A 21,429-nucleotide genomic window follows, 5' to 3' on the forward strand; every position below is an offset into this window, starting at 1 on the left:
ACCCTGCCCATTTCCTGTTCCTTTTCTCTCCCACTTCCTAGTTCAGAGCTTCTCCTCTTTCTTCAAACTCTAATACCTCTTCCCCCATTCCCCCTCTCAGATGCTGACCTTGCTTCTTTTGTCATTGAGAAGACAGAAGTGATTGGAAAATAAATTTCACAACCTCGCATGACAAATCTACCACCCTACACGCATCTGTGCTTATACTCTGCCTTCCATCTTATCCCAGTGCAGAAATGCCCTGCCCCTACCAAGGGTCAACCTCATCTCATCACTGGATTCTCACCCTATCCTCTCCTGATAACAAGGAACTCCATTCTTGAAGTTCCCCTTCTCTCCCCTCCATCATCATTCTCCCCCTGTTGACTGGGGGATCATTTCTATCCACACACGGACATAGAAACTCGGGGTGCTGTATCCAAGTGACACCATATCCCTCTCCATGCCTCCCCAAGACCACTCTCTTAGCAGCAATTCTCCTTGAAAGAATGATCTGCATTCACTGTCTCCAGTTCCTTTCTTTCCATTCTCTTTCTCTATTAAATTTAAAATGTTTTTAAATGTAACATTTGACTCATCAAAAAAATATATAAATTATATGTGCAAGATGTAACACAGACTAATCTAATGAATCTACAAACCTATCACCCAACCCAAGAATTGGAAGATTACCAATGACTTCGATTTATATCCATACTGCTTGACTTTCTCCCTCTGGCAACCCTAATCCAATCCATCAGCAAACCCCATTGAACTCTAGGTTTACAAATTACCCCAAATCGGACTGGCGCTCACCATATTGACCACTATCACCCTCATCCCAGCTGACATTATCTATATTCGGGATCACTGCAATCACCTTCTCTCTGTTTCCAGTCTTGCTCCCTGATTCTTCAAGCAGCAGCCTGACTGATGCTTTTAAAACATCAAGTTAATCATTTCCTGCTCGGTATCCCCCAGTGGCTTCCCATTATACCCAGAGAAATTCTGAATCCTTGATGTGATTTACAAAGCCCAGTGGGATCTAGACCCTACTACCCACATCTCCTGCTATTCTTCCCTCAGTCCCATGCAGAACTCCCAACTCTGCCTTAAACAGACCAGTTATGTCCTTGACTCTGGTCAGTCGTTTGCATTTGCTGATCCTCCTGCTCAGAATGCTTATCCCTGTGTATCTGCACCTGTTGTTTCCTCACTACACTCAAGTCTTTACTTAACTGCCATCATAAAAAGTACCCCCCCCACTGACAATGCAATCTCAAGTAGCAACAGTCATCACACCACTTCTAGATTTTCTTTATAATGTGTCCTACCTGACATCACAGCACATATGCATTTGTTTCTTTGTATACTGTCTATCTCATCTTGCTAGAATATAGGTTCCATGAGAGTGGGGACTTTTGAGATGCTCGCGGCTGATGCCCTGTCTCCATCTGGTGCCTGGCATATAGTAGGCACCTAAATATTTGTGGCATGAATGAGCTGGGAAACCAGAACAAATGTGTCAGCCTAATCAAAGATCCCTGGCCCATATCTCTGAAAGTCTCACCATACTTCTGCCAGTGGACAGTCACTACTTAGGATATACCAGCGCAGTACCTACAATATGAAGATAATTATCACTGAGTGGTATGCAATTATTAGGTAAAAGGAAGTCCTGATGGAATTAAGAGGATGGTGCATAATAGGCTAGAAGTACAGCAGTGTGAACTGTTGATAGAACCATGTACTAGATTTCATTTGGCACCCAGGTTTTGTCTCTCTAGGACTTCAGGGTTTTCTTAATGAGAAGACGGGGCAGCAATTGCAAAGGAGTTTTAAGGTACTGAGTGAACTATTGAGCATCATTCTGGTTCGGGCCAGCGAGCCCAGCAGTGTTCATGCTGGGCCCAGGGGTTGGTGTGTGGCCTATTAGGCTGCTGGGTGTCCCTGAACAGCCCTTAGAACTTTAGAGCAGCCTCAGGATCCACCATGGTGGTCCGTTCAGGCTCAGGTCAACCCACAGGTCTGAGAAGATATGGAGACTGGGGAATTCTAAGCCCTTTCTTTCTTGAAAGTTCTGTTCAAAGAGTATAAAATGGTGGTGGGGGAGTCCAATAGCCTCTTAGATTTATTTTCCAGAACGTCCTAAAAATGAAAGGTTCCTTAGGAAACTTAATGTCATATTCATTCTCCAAATGGAATTCTTGGGGGAAGTAGGCAGGGCATTGCACTGAGCAGACCCTCCCTGCCCTTTGCCTACAGCAGCTACTAGATCACATTGTTCTTGGTCCCATTGTCAGGTATAGCCTTTCCTCACATTGACCAAGGTCAGGGAGTAGAACCTCTTACATCAGCTGACCTCCCACTTCAGCTGCAGAAGCCTCCCTCACAAAGCTTGACCAAGGAACCTGATGGTTCTCCTCCTTCCATTACCTACCACTGGGAGAGCCAAGCTGGGGACAGCTTCCCATACTCATCCAGCAAAGGGTCCCTTACAGTGCTCCAGCCAGTCCTCAAATATAAGAAAAAGCACAGATAACTTACCATCTCATTAAGGAAGCAAGATATGCTCTTACCAAGACATTTAGAAAATACAAGCAAATATGGGGACGCCTGTGTGGCTCAGTCAGTTAAGCGTCTGCCTTCAACTCAAGTCATGATCTCAGGGTCCTGGGATTGAGTCCTGCATCGGGCTCCTTGCTCAGGGGGAGCCTGCTTCTTTCTCTGCCTGCCTCTCCCCCTGCTTGTGCTCTCTCTCTGTCTCCGACAAATAAATAAATAAAACCTTAAAAAAAATACAAGCAAATATGGATTAACATAATATGGACTGCAAGAGGGGAGAGAGGAATGAAAACTAACAGACAAAAAAAGAATGGGATGGGTTCATTCAGGACACTTTTCTTGTTGGAAGCCAGTCCGTTGTTAACGGCAACCCTAGCGAACTACGGCAGGTGCAAGTCATGACCTTCCTCCAAAATCAGTTTATTCTTCTGGCATCCCTATTCCATTATTGTGACCTCTATTCTCATGGTCACCCAAGTTCAAAGCGTCTTCAAAATATCATAGAACTTTACTGATTATATAAATTGGATTAATAATGAAATCATGAAAATTAAACCAAAAGAGAAAAGGTAGTGTTTTATTTTCTTTTTTCGAGTTAAGATATTTATTAGTGTTTATACAAATAGGCTGCACTCACTAATTCAAAAACAGGAGGGTTTTTTCCTCAGTAAGAGTAGAGTCTTTAACAGGACACTATTTAAATAAGAATGCCATACCAATAGAATATATCCTGAACACAAGAAAGCAAGGAAGGATGTTACATGACACAGAACAGACGTTCAGTTGGTTCAATCACGGTGAGTTACCCTTCCAACCGAATACTTATTTTTTATATTTATTACACATACTGCAGTCAGTTCAGTGTATGCCAACAATCACATGGTTTTAATATTTAGTAGCATGAAGCACACTTAACTGCTTCCAAAGGGATATGTGAGGTGGTGTTCCTCTCAGGGGCAGAAGTGACCGAGTTACTGTCTGTTCTTTAGTGTTCCAACTAACCATTTCATTGCCTCATTGAGGCCAGTGCCTTTGGTTGCTGAAGTTTTGAATATTTGCCATTTCTGGTCCTTCGGTGTAGGTAACCCAGGTGAACTTGCCATCTCTGAGGGAGTCATGGCCTGCTCGATGCCCTGCTCATTTGCAAACACCATCAGAATGGCTTTTCTCAGCTCTTCTTCCTCCAACATGGCATTGACCAAGGAACCTGATGGTTCTCCTCCTTCCATTACCTACCGCTGGGAGAGCCAAGCTGGGGACAACTTCCCATACTCATCCAGCAAAGGGTCCCTTACAGTGCTCCAGCCAGTCCTCAAATATAAGAAAAAGCACAGATAACTTACCATCTCATTAAGGAAGCAAGATATGCTCTTACCATTCCATTGGGAATATGCTCATTCCATTTGGGAATGCCAATTTGGTCTCGGGACATGACTGCCTACTACAGAAATGACTGCATCTGTGTTTGAAGAATAACATCTCCAGTATGGCCTGATACTTGTCTGTCCTCCTCGATCCCACACTTGGGATTCAAGGTTCTTGTGTGTTACCGTCCCAACATGAAATCCAATAGTAGGAATAGTAGTAACTACTCATCCAACCTACAACCTGTATAAAATCATAGTTTTTCTTGCTCCATTCAATCCCAAAATTAAAGTCCCCATTTCCTGGGTTTCAACCAAGACTGGAAAAAAATACTTGAGAAAAAGCCACCCATGATGAACCGACTATCCGCCCTTGTTGATGGTCAGAGACAGGCTCCGGCCTCGGCAGCAACTCCTATCTGAGCCTCAGCCCTGCCACTTCTGCTCACCTTGGCCTCCAGCTCCAAAGCAGCTCCCTTGGAAGTCAGGTCCACCAGCAGCTTCCTTATGGGACTTCCGGCGAGGATGACGGGCCGCGGCGACTATGCATCAGGATCAGCGACCTCAGATAAGGTAGTGTTTTAAAATAGGTTTAGAAATAAGGCTGTATAATAAGGCTAGAAACATATACCAGCTGGATTCATACATTGACTAGAAAGACTCAGAATCATTCACTAATTTTCCCAAGACAGTGCAATCAATACGTGATGGATCATGTTTTGAACATGAGAGCTCATGCTCTTCCCTCTTTCCCAAAGCACCTGTCATTGTCTGTTTGTTCTGTCTTCATTCATCGATCACATATTATTATAAAACACTGGGGGGTACAGAGGTGTACCTGACAGTCAATTCTATTTTATTTCCACAAACTTTATTGAGTGCTTAAAATGAGTTCTTCTTCTGTATGAAGTAGTCCTGACTTATGGCGATGGCCCAAGCCCAGCATTATCCCCAAGGGGCTGAGGGGTGGGGGGGTGTCATGGGTAGAGGAGGAGACAGAGACAGATAAACAACAATCCAGTATGTGGTGTGCCCGCTCAATGGTACAAATGAGAAGTTTGGGTGACGTGATTCCAAAGGTTCTTTCCAGGAATGATTACTTTATGACTCACTATTATCTGTACCAGGTAGTAGCACCAGCTTTTCTGTGAAATGTTTATGCTACTGTTAAATATTATTTAACTTCTGTATGATTTAATTTTTTATGAAGTTCAAATCTTGCATCCCAAACTAGATTTGAAGTTTCTTAAGGCAAAGACTGTTCTTAACTTTTTTGCTTCCCTAGCAAAAGTCAGAACTCAGTAACTATAGATTCACTGACTATGAATGTAAATTACTTTCAAATAAACAGATATCCATGCTCTTTCCTCTTTCTATTTTACCTTCCCCATATACTAAATACTGGTGATGCAGAGTATTTATGTCTGGAGAGGTTGCTGGCTGGGATGGTGTCCCTTTCTCTCCCTATACTTGTTTTATAAGCTTAAGCCTTTAAAAAAAAAAAAAGGTATTTAATAGCATGAGGAAATTACACTATTAAGTGAAAAAGAGCAGAATACAAAATAGTACACATGGAATATATCCCAATTTGAATAGAGAAATGGGAGGAAGAAACACATAATTGGAACATCTAAGACATCAGCAACCTGCAAGTACAAATGCTGTCCCTAGTATTTATATGCCAGAATTTCTGTTCTTGCTCCCCCCTGCACATGCAGAACATGGGACTCCCCTTTAAAAGTTCCTCCAGAAGGGACCCCCGCAGGGGCTCGTATTTGACTCTCAGGTGCAGACACTAAATGGGACCAGCATGTTCTCCTGCCCCTGTACCCCAGACACTCTCCGCTCCTGGTGAAGCCACATGAAGGGCTAATAATGCCCACCAGGAAAATATTAAGACTAGTTCCCACTGTGTGGCAAGGATGTAAGTATTAAAATTACTTAATTATTTTTCTCTGTTCTTTTTATATTTTCCAAATTTTCTAGATTATTAGTTTTATAATCAGGGGGGAAAATGTTGATTAAAAACATCTGCATCAAGTCTGCAAGATAGCTAGAGGGCTGCAAGATAGTTAGAGGGACCCCAGCAGAAATCAGAGAACAGCAAGAAAAAACCATGTGGTGTATGCACTGGTGTTAGAACTGAAGGGTCAATCACCATAAAACCCTGCCGGACATCTCAGACCTGTTCTGGGAGGTACCAGCATCTGCTGGGATCCCACCGTTGATTTAGTTCATGAAGCGTGGAGAACATGCAACAAAACTGATTCCTGGTTGGCATGTTTGCCTGATGAGACTCAAGATTCACAAAGGCAAGGAAGTTCATTTCAGGGAAAAAAAAAAAAAACAAAACAAAACAAAAAAAACAACTGTAAGCCATTCATGTGCACCAGTAGCTTTGGACTTGACTGAAACCTCATAGGGGAAGCTTCGAGAGTTGTCCCCAGCAGCCTAATGAAGACATCTGCCAAACAGAGACAGCTGGCCAGAAATTTAATAAGACACCAGACCACATTACAAAGAGAATATAGAGTATTGCTATGGAAAAATTAATAGTGTTGTGTGCATTAATGAGCAAGAACTGACTGAAGCATCAAAGGCATAAGGGGGCAATTTGGTTTTTAGAATGATAATAGAATTCGTGAAAAAAATGTTCATCCACATTCCCAGCTGAGGTCAAACAAGGCAGTACTCTGCCTTCCTGTTTCAGCTGTCATAAATAAACAGGTGTCCTTTTTGTGTTCCCATTAATACTACATTTTTTTGCACTTTTGTGCTTTTTGTTGGTGATTTTGTTGTTTAAAACGGCTCCCAAGCATCGTGCTGAAGTGCTGTCTAATGCTCTAAGAGCGAGAAGGGCTGGGGTGTGCCTTAGGGAGATCATGTGTGTGTTGGATAAGCTTCCTGCAGGTATGAGTTACAGTGCTATCGGCTGTGCGTTCAGTGTTAATGGGATAATCTATATTAAATAAGGTTATATTTAAACAGAAACACACAGAGTGATGTGTGAATCCTCAAGGGCACATAAAACAAGGATATGTATTGATGTACGGGTGAAAATGTAACCAGAGTTCTCTCAGGAACCCAATCTTGTATTTCCCCAGACCAATGGCTCACTATTTGCTAATTCAGTGTTCACATTCACAGCAACTTTGCGGATCATCACTGCTATGAATAATGAGAATTGACTACATTATCATTTCAACAAATAATTGACAGAAGATGATTAATGACTATATTGCATTAGTTTTTGTACTAAGTCCAAAATTTGATATGTCTTTTGCACTGAGAGCACATCTCCTTAGACTGGCCATATTTAAAGGGCTTAGTGGCCACATGTACTAGCCAGAGCAGATCTAGCCTTGGACTCCACAAAGAAACTGAAACCATCAGACAGAGCTCCAACCATTGCCAAGATCCATGTCTGTCCCTCCATGGAGCTCTGGACCCATTCCCCCCGCTCTCCAGGGAAGTTGCCCCTTCATCAGGCCCTTTCCCTCCTGTATCTTTTTCCTCTCTCCATTGGCTATTAGCTGTCAGCATATAAATGTGCTTGTCTTCCCAATTTAGAAAACAAACAATAAAATGAGGGACCATATGTGTCCCTTCAGCTTTTGTATATACTTCTGAGTTAGCATTATTCCTCTGCTGTATTATTTGTTCATTCATCTGCCTTCTCACTGGACTAACCTTAGGGTGGTGATCATTTTCTACCACATTTTATTAAATCAATAAATATTTACTAGATCAAAGATTTTCTGTGCACCCAGCACTGTGATAAGGCCCCGAGCATACTGTGATGAAAAAAACAGGCATATCCCAACCCTAAGGAAATCTTACAGACTAGTGGGTGAGTCAGACATTATTCAGATAAACCCTTAAATAAATGTATAATTACAAGCTGCAGTAAGTACTAGGAAGGAGTACATAGGGTTTTGAGAACTTGTAACAGGGAGATCTGATCTACTTTGATCAGACTTCTCTGAGGAAGGAACATTGAGCGAAGTCAAAATTAGTCTACTTGAGTCCAAATTCAACTCATGAAAATGAAATCTTTAAGAGGGCACTGAGTCTCCAGCACCCTGAATCAGCACCTGGCATATAGTAGGTCCTCAATAAATATTTATGAGTGAATGGATGAACTATGCAAAGAGGAGAGATAAGGGAAGAAAGAGGGAAACTAAAACATTCCAATTCTGAGAATAGCATGTGCAAAGATCCTGTGGTAGAGGGAACATGGCACACTCGAGGGACTTAAAGGCCAGTGTGGAAAGGCAAAGAGAATGAGGGAGAGGATGGGATGAGATGAGGATAGAGACAGGAAGGGGCAATATCATCAACACATCACTGGCTACCTTGGACATTTTATTCTTCAACTAAAGAGACACAGCTTTTTAAGAGCAGAGGAGGATAGGAAATGACATGACCAGATTTGGCTTTGGTGTAGAGTGAGGAGGAGGGCTGGGCATACAAGTTTGAGGCCAGGTGTCCTGTCAAGAAATGAGATAGTACTGACTGATGGTGACCAAAGATGAAGGAAAGTGAATGGATCTGAGAAATATTTAAATGTTAAAGTCAACAGGACTTGGTGAAATCACTGGATAAGACAAGGGACAGAGAGAGAGACGTCAAGGATGATCACTTAGTGTCTGGCCTCTGCCAATTAAGCGGAGCCATTCTCTGAGAGGAAGAAAGTGGAAGAATAACAACAGTTATGGGGCTGAATCACAGGCATTTGGATGTTCTGGGTTTGAAGTACTCTTGAGATACTCAAGCAGAAATATAAAGCCTGTTCTGCGGGTTTGGAATTCAGAGAAGCATGGGGTGGCGATATAAATTTGAAAGTAATGGTGTAAAATGGTTATTGAGGCACAGGATCTGGCACAGGATAGGAGTTTCATAAATATTTGTTGAATTAGTGAATGACTGGGGATTACTAAGGATTAGTTTTATTAGGACATGTTGAGTTTGTAGTAACTTGAGACTTAGAAATACCTAAATATACCTCGAAGCTCCTATTTTTCATAAAAGACTAATATACAAATAATTTAAATAACATTTAATCTTCTCCAAGTCTATCACATTATTTTATGTTATGGCTTATTTTTAATTATATTTCTTGGCTTTTAATGGTTTAATGGCATCATTTAAGACAAAAGCTACATTGAAGATAGCATGTTGTTGATTATATGCCAGTTTATCATACCATGTAAGCAAGATAAAGTATCTTAGAAGACACTTTTCTCCAGTAATAAATTTTTCATTTTCTGTTTTGGGGCACATGCAATTCTCTAACAAAAATTAATAAAGAGTCTTATTATCTCATGTACATAAATCATATTTAGGCTCAGATACCATCAGAAAGTGCAAATACAAACACAACGTCTGGAAAAAGTAAAGCCTTAGTAAATGTTTATTAAACAGAATTGAGCTGAGAGATCACAAGTATTTTCCTTTTCCTGTTCCATTTACTTATTTATTCCCTTTTATCCCATAGCCAACCTGTTCCCCTGCCCTTAGCAGAGGCTAGTGTGTTTTATAAATATCTTGAAACGTCTATTTGTTGTTTTGTGCAGATAGCTTTCTCTCAAAGAATTTTTTAACAAATTAATAAATTTTAAAATTTGGGTAATATTGACCACTGAATTATTACATGTTGCTTTGTCTCACGTAAATAAAAACATAAGCATAACCTCCCTTCTCCTCTTTTTTTATTCTTATGTTAATCCCCATACATTACATCATTAGTTTTAGATGAAGTGTTCCATGATTCATTGTTTGTGCACAACACCCAGTGCTCCATGCAGAACGCGCCCTCCTCAATACCCACCACCAGGCTAACCCATCCTCCCACCCCCCTTCCCTCTAGAACCCTGTTTGTTTTTCAGAGTCCATCGTCTCTCATGGTTCGTCTACCCCTCCGATTTCCCCCCCTTCATTCTTCCCCTCCTGCTACCTTCTTCTTCTTCTTCTTCTTCTTCTTCTTTTTTTCTTAACATATATTGCATTATTTGTTTCAGAGGTACAGATCTGAGATTCAACAGTCTTGCACAATTCACAGCGCTTACCAGAGCACATACCCTCCCCAGTGTCTATCACCCAGTCACCCCATCCCTCCCACCCCACCCCCCACTCCAGCAACCCTCAGTTTGTTTCCTGCGATTAAGAATTCCTCATATCAGCTCCCTTCTCCTTTTTAAAAAAAGGATTGCACTCCTACTCTAAAACTATCAGAATCCCGTATTTTTTCTTTTTTTTGTCTTTTTAAATTTGTTTTATTTTTGTAAATGTGGTTGAATATACGTAACATAAAATTTACCATTCTAACCACTTTTAAGTGTATGGTTAAACGGTAGTAAGTGTAATCACACTGTCGTGTGATTGTGACCCCCATTCACTTCCAGAAACTTTTCATCATCTCAAACTGAAACTGTCCCCATTAAACACTATCTCCCTCCAAACCCTGGCAACCACCATTCTATTCTCTGTCTTTATGAACAAAAGTTCTTAATTTGGGTGAAGTCCGATTTATTTACTTTTTTATTTCATTGCATGTGCTTTTGATGTCATATCCAAGAAATTATTTCTAAAGCTGATGTCATGAAGTCATTCCCTTATATTTTCCCCCCTTGTGTTTTCTTCTAAGAATTTGGTAGTTTTAAGATCTATTTTAATTTGTATAAATAGAATTATGTTACATATCTCATTCTGTTTCTTACTTTTTTCATTCAGTGTTATGTTTTTAAGATTTATCCATGCTCCTACATGAAAACTGAATCTGTTGCTTCTAACTGCGGTAAACAATGAGTGTTTACACTTGCATTTTACCATCTGCTCTCCATGAAGGACATCAGATGCCCCTACAACCTGCCACCAATACCCTTAGATGTGTCCCTTAAGGGCCTGAATGAGGATTTCCAGGGGCGACTCAAGGAGGGGAATGGCTGGGCCCTAGGGCATCCACATGCTCAGTTGCACTGAGTAGGCTGGATGGCTGCCCCAGTCTGCTCGCCCCCCAGCAGGGCAGAGGGGCACCTAACCTCACACTATTGCCCACAGTGGGCGTTATGCAGCTCCCTGATGAATTCTTGGCTAATGGGCACAAAGTGATGTTTCATTGTTTTATTTGCCTTTCTCTTATTTATAATGTTTGAACATCTCTCCATGTGTTTAGTAGCTCAAAGAGTTTCCTCTTCTGTAAACTGCCCCTTCTGTATTTTGCCCATTTTTCTATTGGAGTATTTTGTAGTTGTCGATATGCACACGTTCCTTATATATTCTAGATATTAGTCCCTGGTCAGATTTAAACATTACAGATATCTCACCCTTTTGTGTCACCCTGCTCCAGGGGACCCACAAATGTTTTGTTTTCACCTTATTACATTTAGTAATTCCAAATTTTAAAAATGAATTACTTTGCCAACAATAAAAATTGTATGTTCTGCGTTGCTTGTTCTGTCTCATCAGTTAAATTAATTCCCATAAGTGACGTACTTAGAACAGTCTGGAGGATGTTCAGCTTTCAATGCATGTTACTGTCATCATCGCTGTATTTAATTCAAATTTGTATTTCTCAAACGAAATCATCTCATATGACCTACCTCACATAACTGCTTGAAGATACATTCAAATGATTGAAAATTGAGGTCACCATGAATTCTTTATCAGCAAAGATGATTTAGTAAAATTAATGGAAGGCAAGAAAAAATAAGGAAGACACACACAGTCCATTATTTTGACTCATGTATGGTCTTCAAGGATGTGAGGGTTAAATATGGCACAGAAATCATAGCATCTTTACACTTGTAAGAACGAATGTATATACCCTGTGACATAATTTCAACCTCTCTGTTCCATTCCATTTCTCTCCCCGATTCTCCACTTTCAGGTCACCTGTGACCCCTTACTTCCTTATTCCAGGTATTGAGAGTCATTTTTTATGTTAAAAAAAAAAGCTCACAGGTAATGTGACCCTTTCCTCATTTTAAACACCCCCCCCCCCCGTAAATGTTGTCACAGTTCAATTCCTAGAAACACAACCTATCGTTGCCTCCTGGCCATGACTCTGACCTGGCTCAGCGCCCTTGCCCTCCACCCTCCCCATCATGATCAGAACACCCACTATCACGGCCATGGGTGGGACGGTGTACGGAAAGAATCACAGACACGTGCGTGTGCGTCTGTGTAACAAGGCAGAGTATCTCTTACCCAGAGCTCCTGCTCAGAACATCCTATTGCAGACTTAGATGGGTTTGTGCACAGAATAAAGTGTTTTCATAATTTTTTTTTTCAAAAATGTACTTCAATCGATTAAATATAATTAGGCAAATGAATTGATTGTGATGCAGGAAAGTTTTTTTTACCTAGATTTCCCATTTTTACAATTCCTGAGATACTCTGATTAACTATGAGAGTGATACTCTATAATTATACCTATATAGTCAGCAGACATTTGAGTGTATCCATTCCCTTTGTATTTGGAGAATGAGGTCATATTGAAGTGAGAGATTTTCTTGCATAAGTAGTTGAATAGCTTTCATGTAAACAATAATTATTTCCTAATTCTTTTCCATATTTTTCATTAATACCATATTGCCTAGCAAAGTTTTAGCCACAAACGGAGGAAGATGATTGCATTTCCATCACAGCAAACGCAGCGGTATGCTGCTCACATCAGCAGTGTTCTCCTTAAGGTTGCCACATGTGACCATTCCCTCAGAAGTAGCCTCCTTTGTGCCTTTTAATCCAAAAAAAGAAATTGCTCAGAACAGCTAAATGGGGTGTTGTTACTTTTTAAATGATGTCCAGTGTTTTCTTTTTCCAGATTAGAGCACTGTTACCTTATGAATCAAAACATGAAAGAGATGGTTCAACGTTAGCAGTGAACTTTGTTTTAATACATTGGGTGTGTTTTCTTAGTGGTTTTGTAAACTTTGGCCATCTGTTGCTGAGCTGTGAGGACCACATATTTCCTTTGCAAGTGAGGAAGGATGCAATACATTTAACCACCATATGTGTAAGACCAACTATCTACAAAATCAGAACGACGGATCGGAGTCAAGCTGGAGTCAAAAAGCTAACATTTGGGCAATTTTCCTAACAGTATTTCTGCAAACATCTTCACAGTAGGTTATTGGTACCATGCCGTTATGGACCGGATATGTGTGACACCCTAAAATTCATATGTTGAAGCCCTAACTCCCAATATGATGGTATGTGAGGAAGGGGCTTTTGGGTGGCAATTAGATGAGGTCTTGAGGGTTGGGCCCCATGGTGAGATTAGTGTCCTTATAAGAGGAAGAGATATCAGAGCTCTCTTTCCCCCTGCCATGTGAGGACCCAGCAAGAAGTCTCCCACTTGCAAGCCAGGAAGCAGGCTCTCACCAGGAACAGAGCCTGCAGGCACCTTGATATCGGGCTTTCCAGCCCCCAGAACTGTGGGAAATAAATGTCTGTTGTTTTAGCCACCCTGTCTGTGGTATCCCGTTCTAGCAGCTCGAGCTGACTAAGAGGTGTGTGATTAGTGATAACCATGGGGACTAAAGAGATACATCCAGCGTTTCTTTCATGTAGATTTTTGTTCAAGATTTCTTGGGCTACTTACCCTCTACTCTGCATGTGGAATCCTACACTGAGGAGAAAATTCTGGCCAGCTGATTGGAGTCTCTGGAATCTTGCGCTGACTTTAGGAAATACTCTTGGGAAGAATAGGAAATGTATCTCCATCATTTCGGACCTCCCCTTTCATGGGAAATCATCTCAACTATTAATTCATAAGACAATGTTGGCAACCTAAGTGGATCAGCCACCCTCTTGCAACTAAAACAAGAGTGTCCAGTCTTTTAAATAAGATGCTTTTACCTGAAGGAATGGATGGACAGTAGGATTCAGGATACTGGGACATCGTTGTAAGCCATCAGCATCCCTTCACTTTTCCCTCCCTTGTGCTCGCCGACTGCTTGCTTTGTTTGCAGTTAAATGCTTGGAGCCTCAGGATTGGGCTCAACTTTGGAACTCCTCGAGCTCCTCTGCCATCTCTGGCAATAGGCCCCGTGCCTGTTCTATCCAGTCTTAGCACCTACAGCTGTTCCAGAAAGTTCTCTTCATGGTTCACAAATTTTCCCCTCACATCCAGCGAGTGAGATCATATTGAAGCCTCTGTAAAAGGGCAACTTTCCAGAAAGAATAAGCTAGTGGGCAGCTCTGGGTAGGGCTTTCTTCAGGAGAGAGTGGACAACCCAGCAGGACGGGACTAGAGTGAGGCGGGGGAGGCACCTACAGCACTCAGTGCTGACCCTGCACTCCCAGGATGTTTCTCATCCAAGGCACCTCATCCAGGTGACCCCAACTCTCAGCGGCTCGGGTAATACCATTTCTTCTCCTTGGCCCTATTTTATCTGCTCTATGCTCTTACAATTAGGTATCCTGATGATCTAGTTACAGACCTACTGGGTAATTCTGATATAAATCATTTTAAAACACTGCATGTCTGAACTGGGAGATTCTTTTCCCAATACAACAATAAAGCCAAGTTTGTTGTTTGAACTGGAAGATTTGGAATTTTACTATATGCTTTCTCCCCAAAATCTTTAGAAAAAGTTGATTGATTTTTTTTTTATCCATTTTTATGTTCTTCGAAATCACTTCAGATGGTCTTATTCCCACAAGGCTATCTATGACACCAACTAGAAGTAAAATGACAGATTAAAAGATTCCAAGGGGCCACATCCTCTGTGACGGTCACAAGAGGTACCTACCACTCCATTCTTCGGGCTGCTGGGAGCTGGCTGGAGCCAGGCTGGGATGCTCAGAGGAGATGGAAAAAAGTGCCTGTGGTGCCCAGAGCTGCCCACAGGAGGAAAAGGCAGGCCACAGCCAATCTGAGCGAAGGCGGTGGACATCCGTCCACTCTGCTTGGGGTTAGCGAGGCTTGGAGGTGGCGGTGGAGCAGGTGAAAGTCGGGTCCAATCTCAGTGGGCAGTGCAGTGTGCTCCAGGCTCTATCCACGCAGTCAGCAAAGGCAGAAGGTCCATTGGTGGTGAAGGGTGACTATTTTGTAGTCCTTAGCAAAGCCTTTTGGATTTTTTCAAGGCATGCTAGTTACTCTGTTTGCCTCCCCAGATCCATCGTCTCTACCCTGCTGCATGCCCCAGGGGACTGGCCTCTCCAGATTGCGTCTCCCAGCTCCTGGCCCTTGACATCTGCATGGGTTTGACAAGAGGCACTGGCAGGAGATCAGAGGGGTGGATGAGAGAAAGATCAGCATATTTCTCCCACTGTTCCTTGCTCCAGTCATAGTCTGATGGCACCTTCCTCCCTCTCTTATTACAGCCCCTGCCAGTGACCCCTCCAGGACTCCTGGGCTCTGGAAACAGGGTTTCTCCTCCTTGCGCCTTTAGGCTGTTGGGTGGTAACCACTTCCTGCTAACTAACGCTCCATCCCCTGAGGGTCTCCCCATGCCCCGTTAGTTTCCTTAACTCTGGCTACACATCGGTAAATAGGCACTTTTTGGTTAAATTTTTTTGAGTGGAATTCTATTTCTTGCTAGAACCCTGACGGATATATTCCTATCTCTTTATGCCTATATACTCTTACATCTATTTTTTATAGTTTTATAGGATAAATTATCTTAATTTCCCACTAAAAGAAAAAAAAGCATAAAACACTGGTATGAATTCACCTTACAAAATATAAGAATTCATGGGAAAAGGAAATGTAAATATAAGAAAGAAACTGTATTAGTCAGAATTCTCTATAGAGGGCACCTGGGTGGCTCAGTTGGTTAAGCTACTGCCTTCGGCTCAGGTCATGATCCTGGAGTCCCGGGATCGAGTCCCGCATCGGGCTCCCTGCTCGGTGGGGAGTCTGCTTCTCCCTCTGACCCTCCCCCCTCTCATGCTCTCTCTATCTCATTCTCTCTCAAATGAATAAATAAAATCTTTAAAAAAAAGAATTCTCTATAGAGACAGAACCTATAGGAAATAGCTAGATAGACCAGAGAAAAACAGAGAGAGGAAAAAAATAGAGATTTATTATAAGGAATTGGCTCATGCAATTATGGAGGAGGGTAAGTTCAAAATCTGTAGTGTGGGTCAGCAGACTGAAGACACAAGAGATCTGATGGTGCAAATAAAGTTTAAAGGCAGTCTGCTGGAAAATTCCCCCTTGCTCTGGAGATTAGTCTTTTTGTTCTACCCAGGCCTTCAACTGATTGGATGAGGCCCACCCACAGTGTGGAGGACAAGCTGCTGTACTCAGGGTTCACTGATGTAAATGTTAATCTCATCCCAAAACACCTTTCAAGTAACACATACAATTAACCATCAGGGGACCTAGAAAATTGAAAAACTATATAGGGATCCTCAATGATCAGGAAGTAATTAGATTAATTAAAAACTATTTTTAGTGTTATTTCTATGTATATCATCCTAAATTTAACTAGCAGCTTCCTCTGCTTTTGAACACATATGGGACACATTTTTTTTTCTTGATCATTTCATTTCATCCGAGTACAGTGAAACATAAACACTTACAAAGAACACATCTAATGTTTTTTATTTGTGCCACTTAAATAGCTCAAGCCTAGTGCCTCTTGACATTCCCTGGGCCCCAGTTCTGAGTCATGTATCATTGCCCTCCCACGCACTCAAGACGGCTCACGGATGTAGCCCGTGGCGGGGAAGGCTCCATCCCATGAGGTTTGGGGCCAGTGAAATGTGCTCTCGCGAGCTTGCCACACATCTGGACAAACATACCTTTATTTCTCTAAGTTCATTGTTGAGATAAGGCTCAATGTTTTTAATCATTGTAATTGAAGTGGGCAAGAATGTATTTTTAATCTTCTGAATCAAATTTTCTTTTGTTTCATAGGCACCGAACGACAATTTGCAAAAAAAAATTCTATAAAGAAATGAATCACTCATGCAGAAAAACTATTTTATGAGACTGTGGTGTGTGTTGGGGGGAGGGGTTGGGGAATGAGAATCTTCATTTGAGAGAGAGAAAATGGTTCAGTTTAAAAGAAGAACCTAAATATGAACAGAAATCTCTTCCCCAATGTTTTTTGCACAGTGTTAGGTCTCATTCAGACAAATGAAATGGTAGCATTATCTTTTTTTAATAGGACTCAGAATGCAGCTCAATTCCTTGTTATTTTTCATACACAAAGCACTGCTCCACTGAGTGGCAAAGCATTTCTTCCATTAATATGGAACTTAATGTTTTATCAAGAAGATAATGTTGATTTTGTGTCCTCCTAGGTCTTTTATACCAGAGCCCACAGGACAGTGGGCAGGAAATTTTGCAGTAATTCCCTGAGGTCCTACAGCCTGAGAGTTTTACTAGTGCAGAGCACAAGAAATGCCATAGTGTTCTCCTTTCTCTCCAGGATGGAATCCATTTGTGAAAACACACCGAGTAACGCCACCAGTAAAGGAATAGAGATAGAGACCCTTTTCGTATCAATATGGCCCCCAGCCTCTTTATGCCATTAGTCCACCTCTTTCCCCTTGCCCTGAACACCGATGGAGAAGATACTGCTGAGTTCTGGGCGCCTGGGTGGCTCAGTTGGTTAAGCGACTGCCTTCGGCTCAGGTCATGATCCTGGAGTCCCGGGATCGAGTCCCGCATCGGGCTCCCTGCTCAGCGGGGAGTCTGCCTCTCCCTCTGACCCTCCCCCCTCTCATGTGCTCTCTCTCTCTCTCAGTCTCTCTCTCTCAAATAAATAAATAAAATCTTTAAAAAAAAAAAAAGATACTGCTGAGTTCAACAAAAAAGTCTGCTAACACCTTCTCCTCAGAGGACCTGCTTGCCTTACATTTTTATATCAAAAAGAGGTCACATCAAGAAAGAGGTACTCCAAATGTAAAACAGTACTGCCACTGTGAAAAACAGTGTAGAGGTTCCTCAAAAAATTAAAAATAGAACTACTATCTGACCCATCAATTCCACTTCTGGGTCCATATCCAAAATAATTGAATGCAGGGTCTTGAAGAGATATTTGTACACCCATGTTCATAGCAGCATGATTCTCAATAGATAAGAGGTAGAATCAACACCAGTGTCCATTGATGGATGAATGGATTACAAAAGTGGTCTATCCATACACTGGATTATTATCCAGCCTCAAGAAAGGAAGAAAATTCTGACACAGGCTACAACATGGATGGACCCTGAGGACACTATGCTAAGTGAAATCAGCCAGGAACGAAAAGACAAATACTGCATGATTCTACTTACATGGGTTACCTAGCATGGTCAAGTTCACAGAGACAGAAAGTAGAAGGGTGGTTGCCAGGGGATGGGGGAGGGGGATTGGCGGTTAGTGTTTAATGGGGACAGGGTCTCAGTTGGAGATAATGAAAAAGTTCTGGAAGTAGATCGTGGTGATGGTTGCAAAACATTGTGAATATACTTTGTGCCACCAAACTCTACATTTAAAAAAAATTAAAATGAAAACTTTCATGTTACATATATTTTAACCACACACGCAAAAAAGATACACTCCAAGGTGACCCTTACCTCTTCCTGACCATAAGGGAAACTGCTAGCAGCTTCATCTCAAAAAAAACCCATTTTTTTTCATTATAAATTGGACTCTGTATGGCCCCCCACTGAGGGATTCTACTTCCTATGACCAAACTTGAGTTATTTGTAAAGTAAACTGCAGAGTTTTCATTCCAAGCTGTAGTATGATTTTAGTCATCCTTAACTAGTTCTATTGTTGTCCTCAGAAAACTGTAAGTAAAGACCTTCCTGTTTCATAAGGAGAAGAGACTGGGACAAGGTCATGACTATTTTGCTCAAAATTCTGTGCCCACAGGATGCCTGCGTGGCTCAGTCGGTTGGGATCAAGTCCCACATAGGGCTCCTTGCCTGTCGCTCACTCTCTCGCTCTCTTTCTGACAAATACATAAATAAAATCTTTTTAAAAAATTAAAACCGATTCTGTGCCCAGGTTTGGTAGTCCAGAATTGTACCCTTACACAAAGATGCCCCAGACACATTTCCTTCTGTCTGTATTATGCATTTCAACAATTAGCAAAAAAAAAAAAAAAAGGAAACTGCTGGAAATCGACACAGAGTGAAATAAGTTGAAACAACAGAAGAGCAAACTACCTCATATAGTGTTATTTTGTAAGTTTCATTTTGTAAGTAGTTCCATGAAGGGTATTGGCAATATTTATGAAATAATATTTTGTGTCCCGGTCCACTGGCACCAAAGACTGCAGCCTTATGCATCCATGCACTATTAAATAGATGCAAGGAAAAGATTTGGCCATCCCATTTCTCTACGGCCTGTTTATACAGCTATGCAAGCACCCAAATCCAAGAAGTAATTGTCCCTCTGCTCCAAATACTATCTTAATGAGCCATAGCAAATTTGAGAACCAACTCTTTCAGTTGTGTCCAATTCAGCTGCCTGCTTACAGACACACTCTGTTAGTTCCCTAAAACAAACTTTTCTGCTATATGAAGTCATTATCCTTAACACAGGAAGCAACTGTTGGATAGCTATGATTTGGAACCCTCTATTAATAATGTAATATCATGAAGAATGTTTTCTAGTAGGTGGGAAAAAAATCCATCCAAGAACAAAATACTTGTCAGCTCTTACCAATAGTTTATCTATGTAATCCAGTAATTCATTGGTAGATATAATTCTGAGTTTACTTTCCATTTGTATCTTTTTAAACATTTTTTGACATATCTGGATTTCTTTTAGGCTTAAATTTCTTTCTCATCCCTAGAATGTAAGGTAAGCCGCTGAACCAACTTCTTTGCCCTTCATGCGTATTTTGATCTGATTTAAAACCAAGTGCCCCTGACTACACAGGCTACATAGTGATTCAAGTCAGTCAGTAAACCAAACCTGCTGAGTTCACTTAATTGGGTTCCATATATCCAGGGATTACTCAAATGGCTTGGGTATGGTCATTTAACTTGCTGATGCTAAAACTAGAAAATTATTCTTGGTAAGCTGAAGTCAGGATTTGTTTTATTTTTCTCATGTCTCCTCTACAAATGAAGACTGAACCCACTTTCACAATGAATGTTTCCACCACCACAGTAACAACCAGACTTGGACCCCGCCTTGAATTTCCCTGTAAAAGTGTGTCAACCTGTCGGATCTGAGTTCCTCCAACAATTATTACCTAAAAATGGAATATGTTACTGGAACTCATATCAATGGTTTAAAATCCCATTGGTAGAACTACTCCTTAACACCACACTCTGGTTTGCTGTCTATGTCCTCTTAGAGTTTTTTAGTTCAACATTCGGTCAAGAATCCTATTTAGAGGATTGGGCTATAACAAGGCAGTATTTCACAATGACTTCACATGCCTAATTATTTTACATTAGTAGATGTGTGTTGAGCACATGAGGGCACCAGGCATTGTACCAGGCTTAGGGGTTTACAGCGACAAAAGTATACATGGTCTTGGGCGCCTGGGTGGCTCAGATGGTTAAGCGTCTGCCTTCGGCTCAGGTCATGATCCCAGGGTCCTGGGATCGAGTCCCGCATCGGGCTCCCTGCTCGGCGGGGAGCCTACTTCTCCCTCTGCCTCTCTCTCTCTGTCTCTTACGAATAAATAAATAAAATCTTTAAAAAAAAAAAAAAGTATACATGGTCTTGCCCGCATGGAACTGGCAGACCCAGAGGGACGACATGGCCCTCCTGGAGGGCAAAAGTTACATTCAGAGGTTCGCTCTTTGGGAGGAAATAAACAAGGTCCTTTCTTCATTAAAAAATTTCTTAAATGAAGAAAATATATAATTCCTTTGATCTGTGATCCTGCATAACTGAAATAGCTAAATGAGTGCTAAGCAAATGACAACTGAACTCTTCAAGTTGTATTCCCACCCCCCCCCACCCCCCCCACCCCCCGCCCAAGAATCAGTAACTCCTCATTTCTTTCACTTCAAATATCCCAATCACTCAACCTGGGTTCGGTGCTTCTCATCAGAGGAATCAGCACTTTTGTTCCCTAACTCAGAATATCAAAACTCCCCTGAGAAAGACTGACGTGTAGCTATAAACAGCAGTGTGTGTGTATGTATCTAGATTCTTAAGTTCTAACAGGAACACTGTGCCCCCATCCTCAGGCGAGCCCAATCTGAAGGGGCTGAGCCTGGTACCCTGCGCTAAGTCCTAGAGGCCAGTGACTCGGGGCCCCTGTGGGTCCTCCTGGGCAGCAGCCTGTCCCCTAATGGCCGCTCTTATATCCCCTTGAATAAAGTTGGTGGAGTAAAATATTGCTGGGATTTCATGGCAGCAGGATGTACAGAATGACTATGAGAGACACGGGGAGGGAGAGAGGGAAGGAGGGAGGAAGGAAGGAGGAAGGAAGGAAGGATGGAAGGAAGGAAGTCACAAAGTGGCAAAAGCCAAAAAGAGAAACCTAAGAAAGGTAAGGAAACCACAAGGTCAAAAAGCCTGAGTGCAGGAGAGCTACCAGATTACTGCTGCCTGCAGATGGTAAAAGCCTCATCCTTCTCCACATCTCATCTACTGAAGCC

General features: G+C 41.7%; 1 pseudogene; it reads right to left on the reverse strand.

Moving 5' to 3' along the window:
- Positions 1 to 3,006: 3,006 nt before the first annotated feature.
- LOC123838589 (ADP-ribosylation factor-like protein 1) lies at positions 3,007 to 4,264 on the reverse strand (annotated as a pseudogene).
- Positions 4,265 to 21,429: the final 17,165 nt, after the last annotated feature.

The sequence above is a fragment of the Mirounga angustirostris genome, unplaced genomic scaffold, assembly GCF_029215605.1.
Source record: "Mirounga angustirostris isolate CCGP_5_RB_7025 unplaced genomic scaffold, mMirAng1.0.hap1 SCAF_3, whole genome shotgun sequence".
Taxonomy (NCBI): domain Eukaryota; kingdom Metazoa; phylum Chordata; class Mammalia; order Carnivora; family Phocidae; genus Mirounga; species Mirounga angustirostris.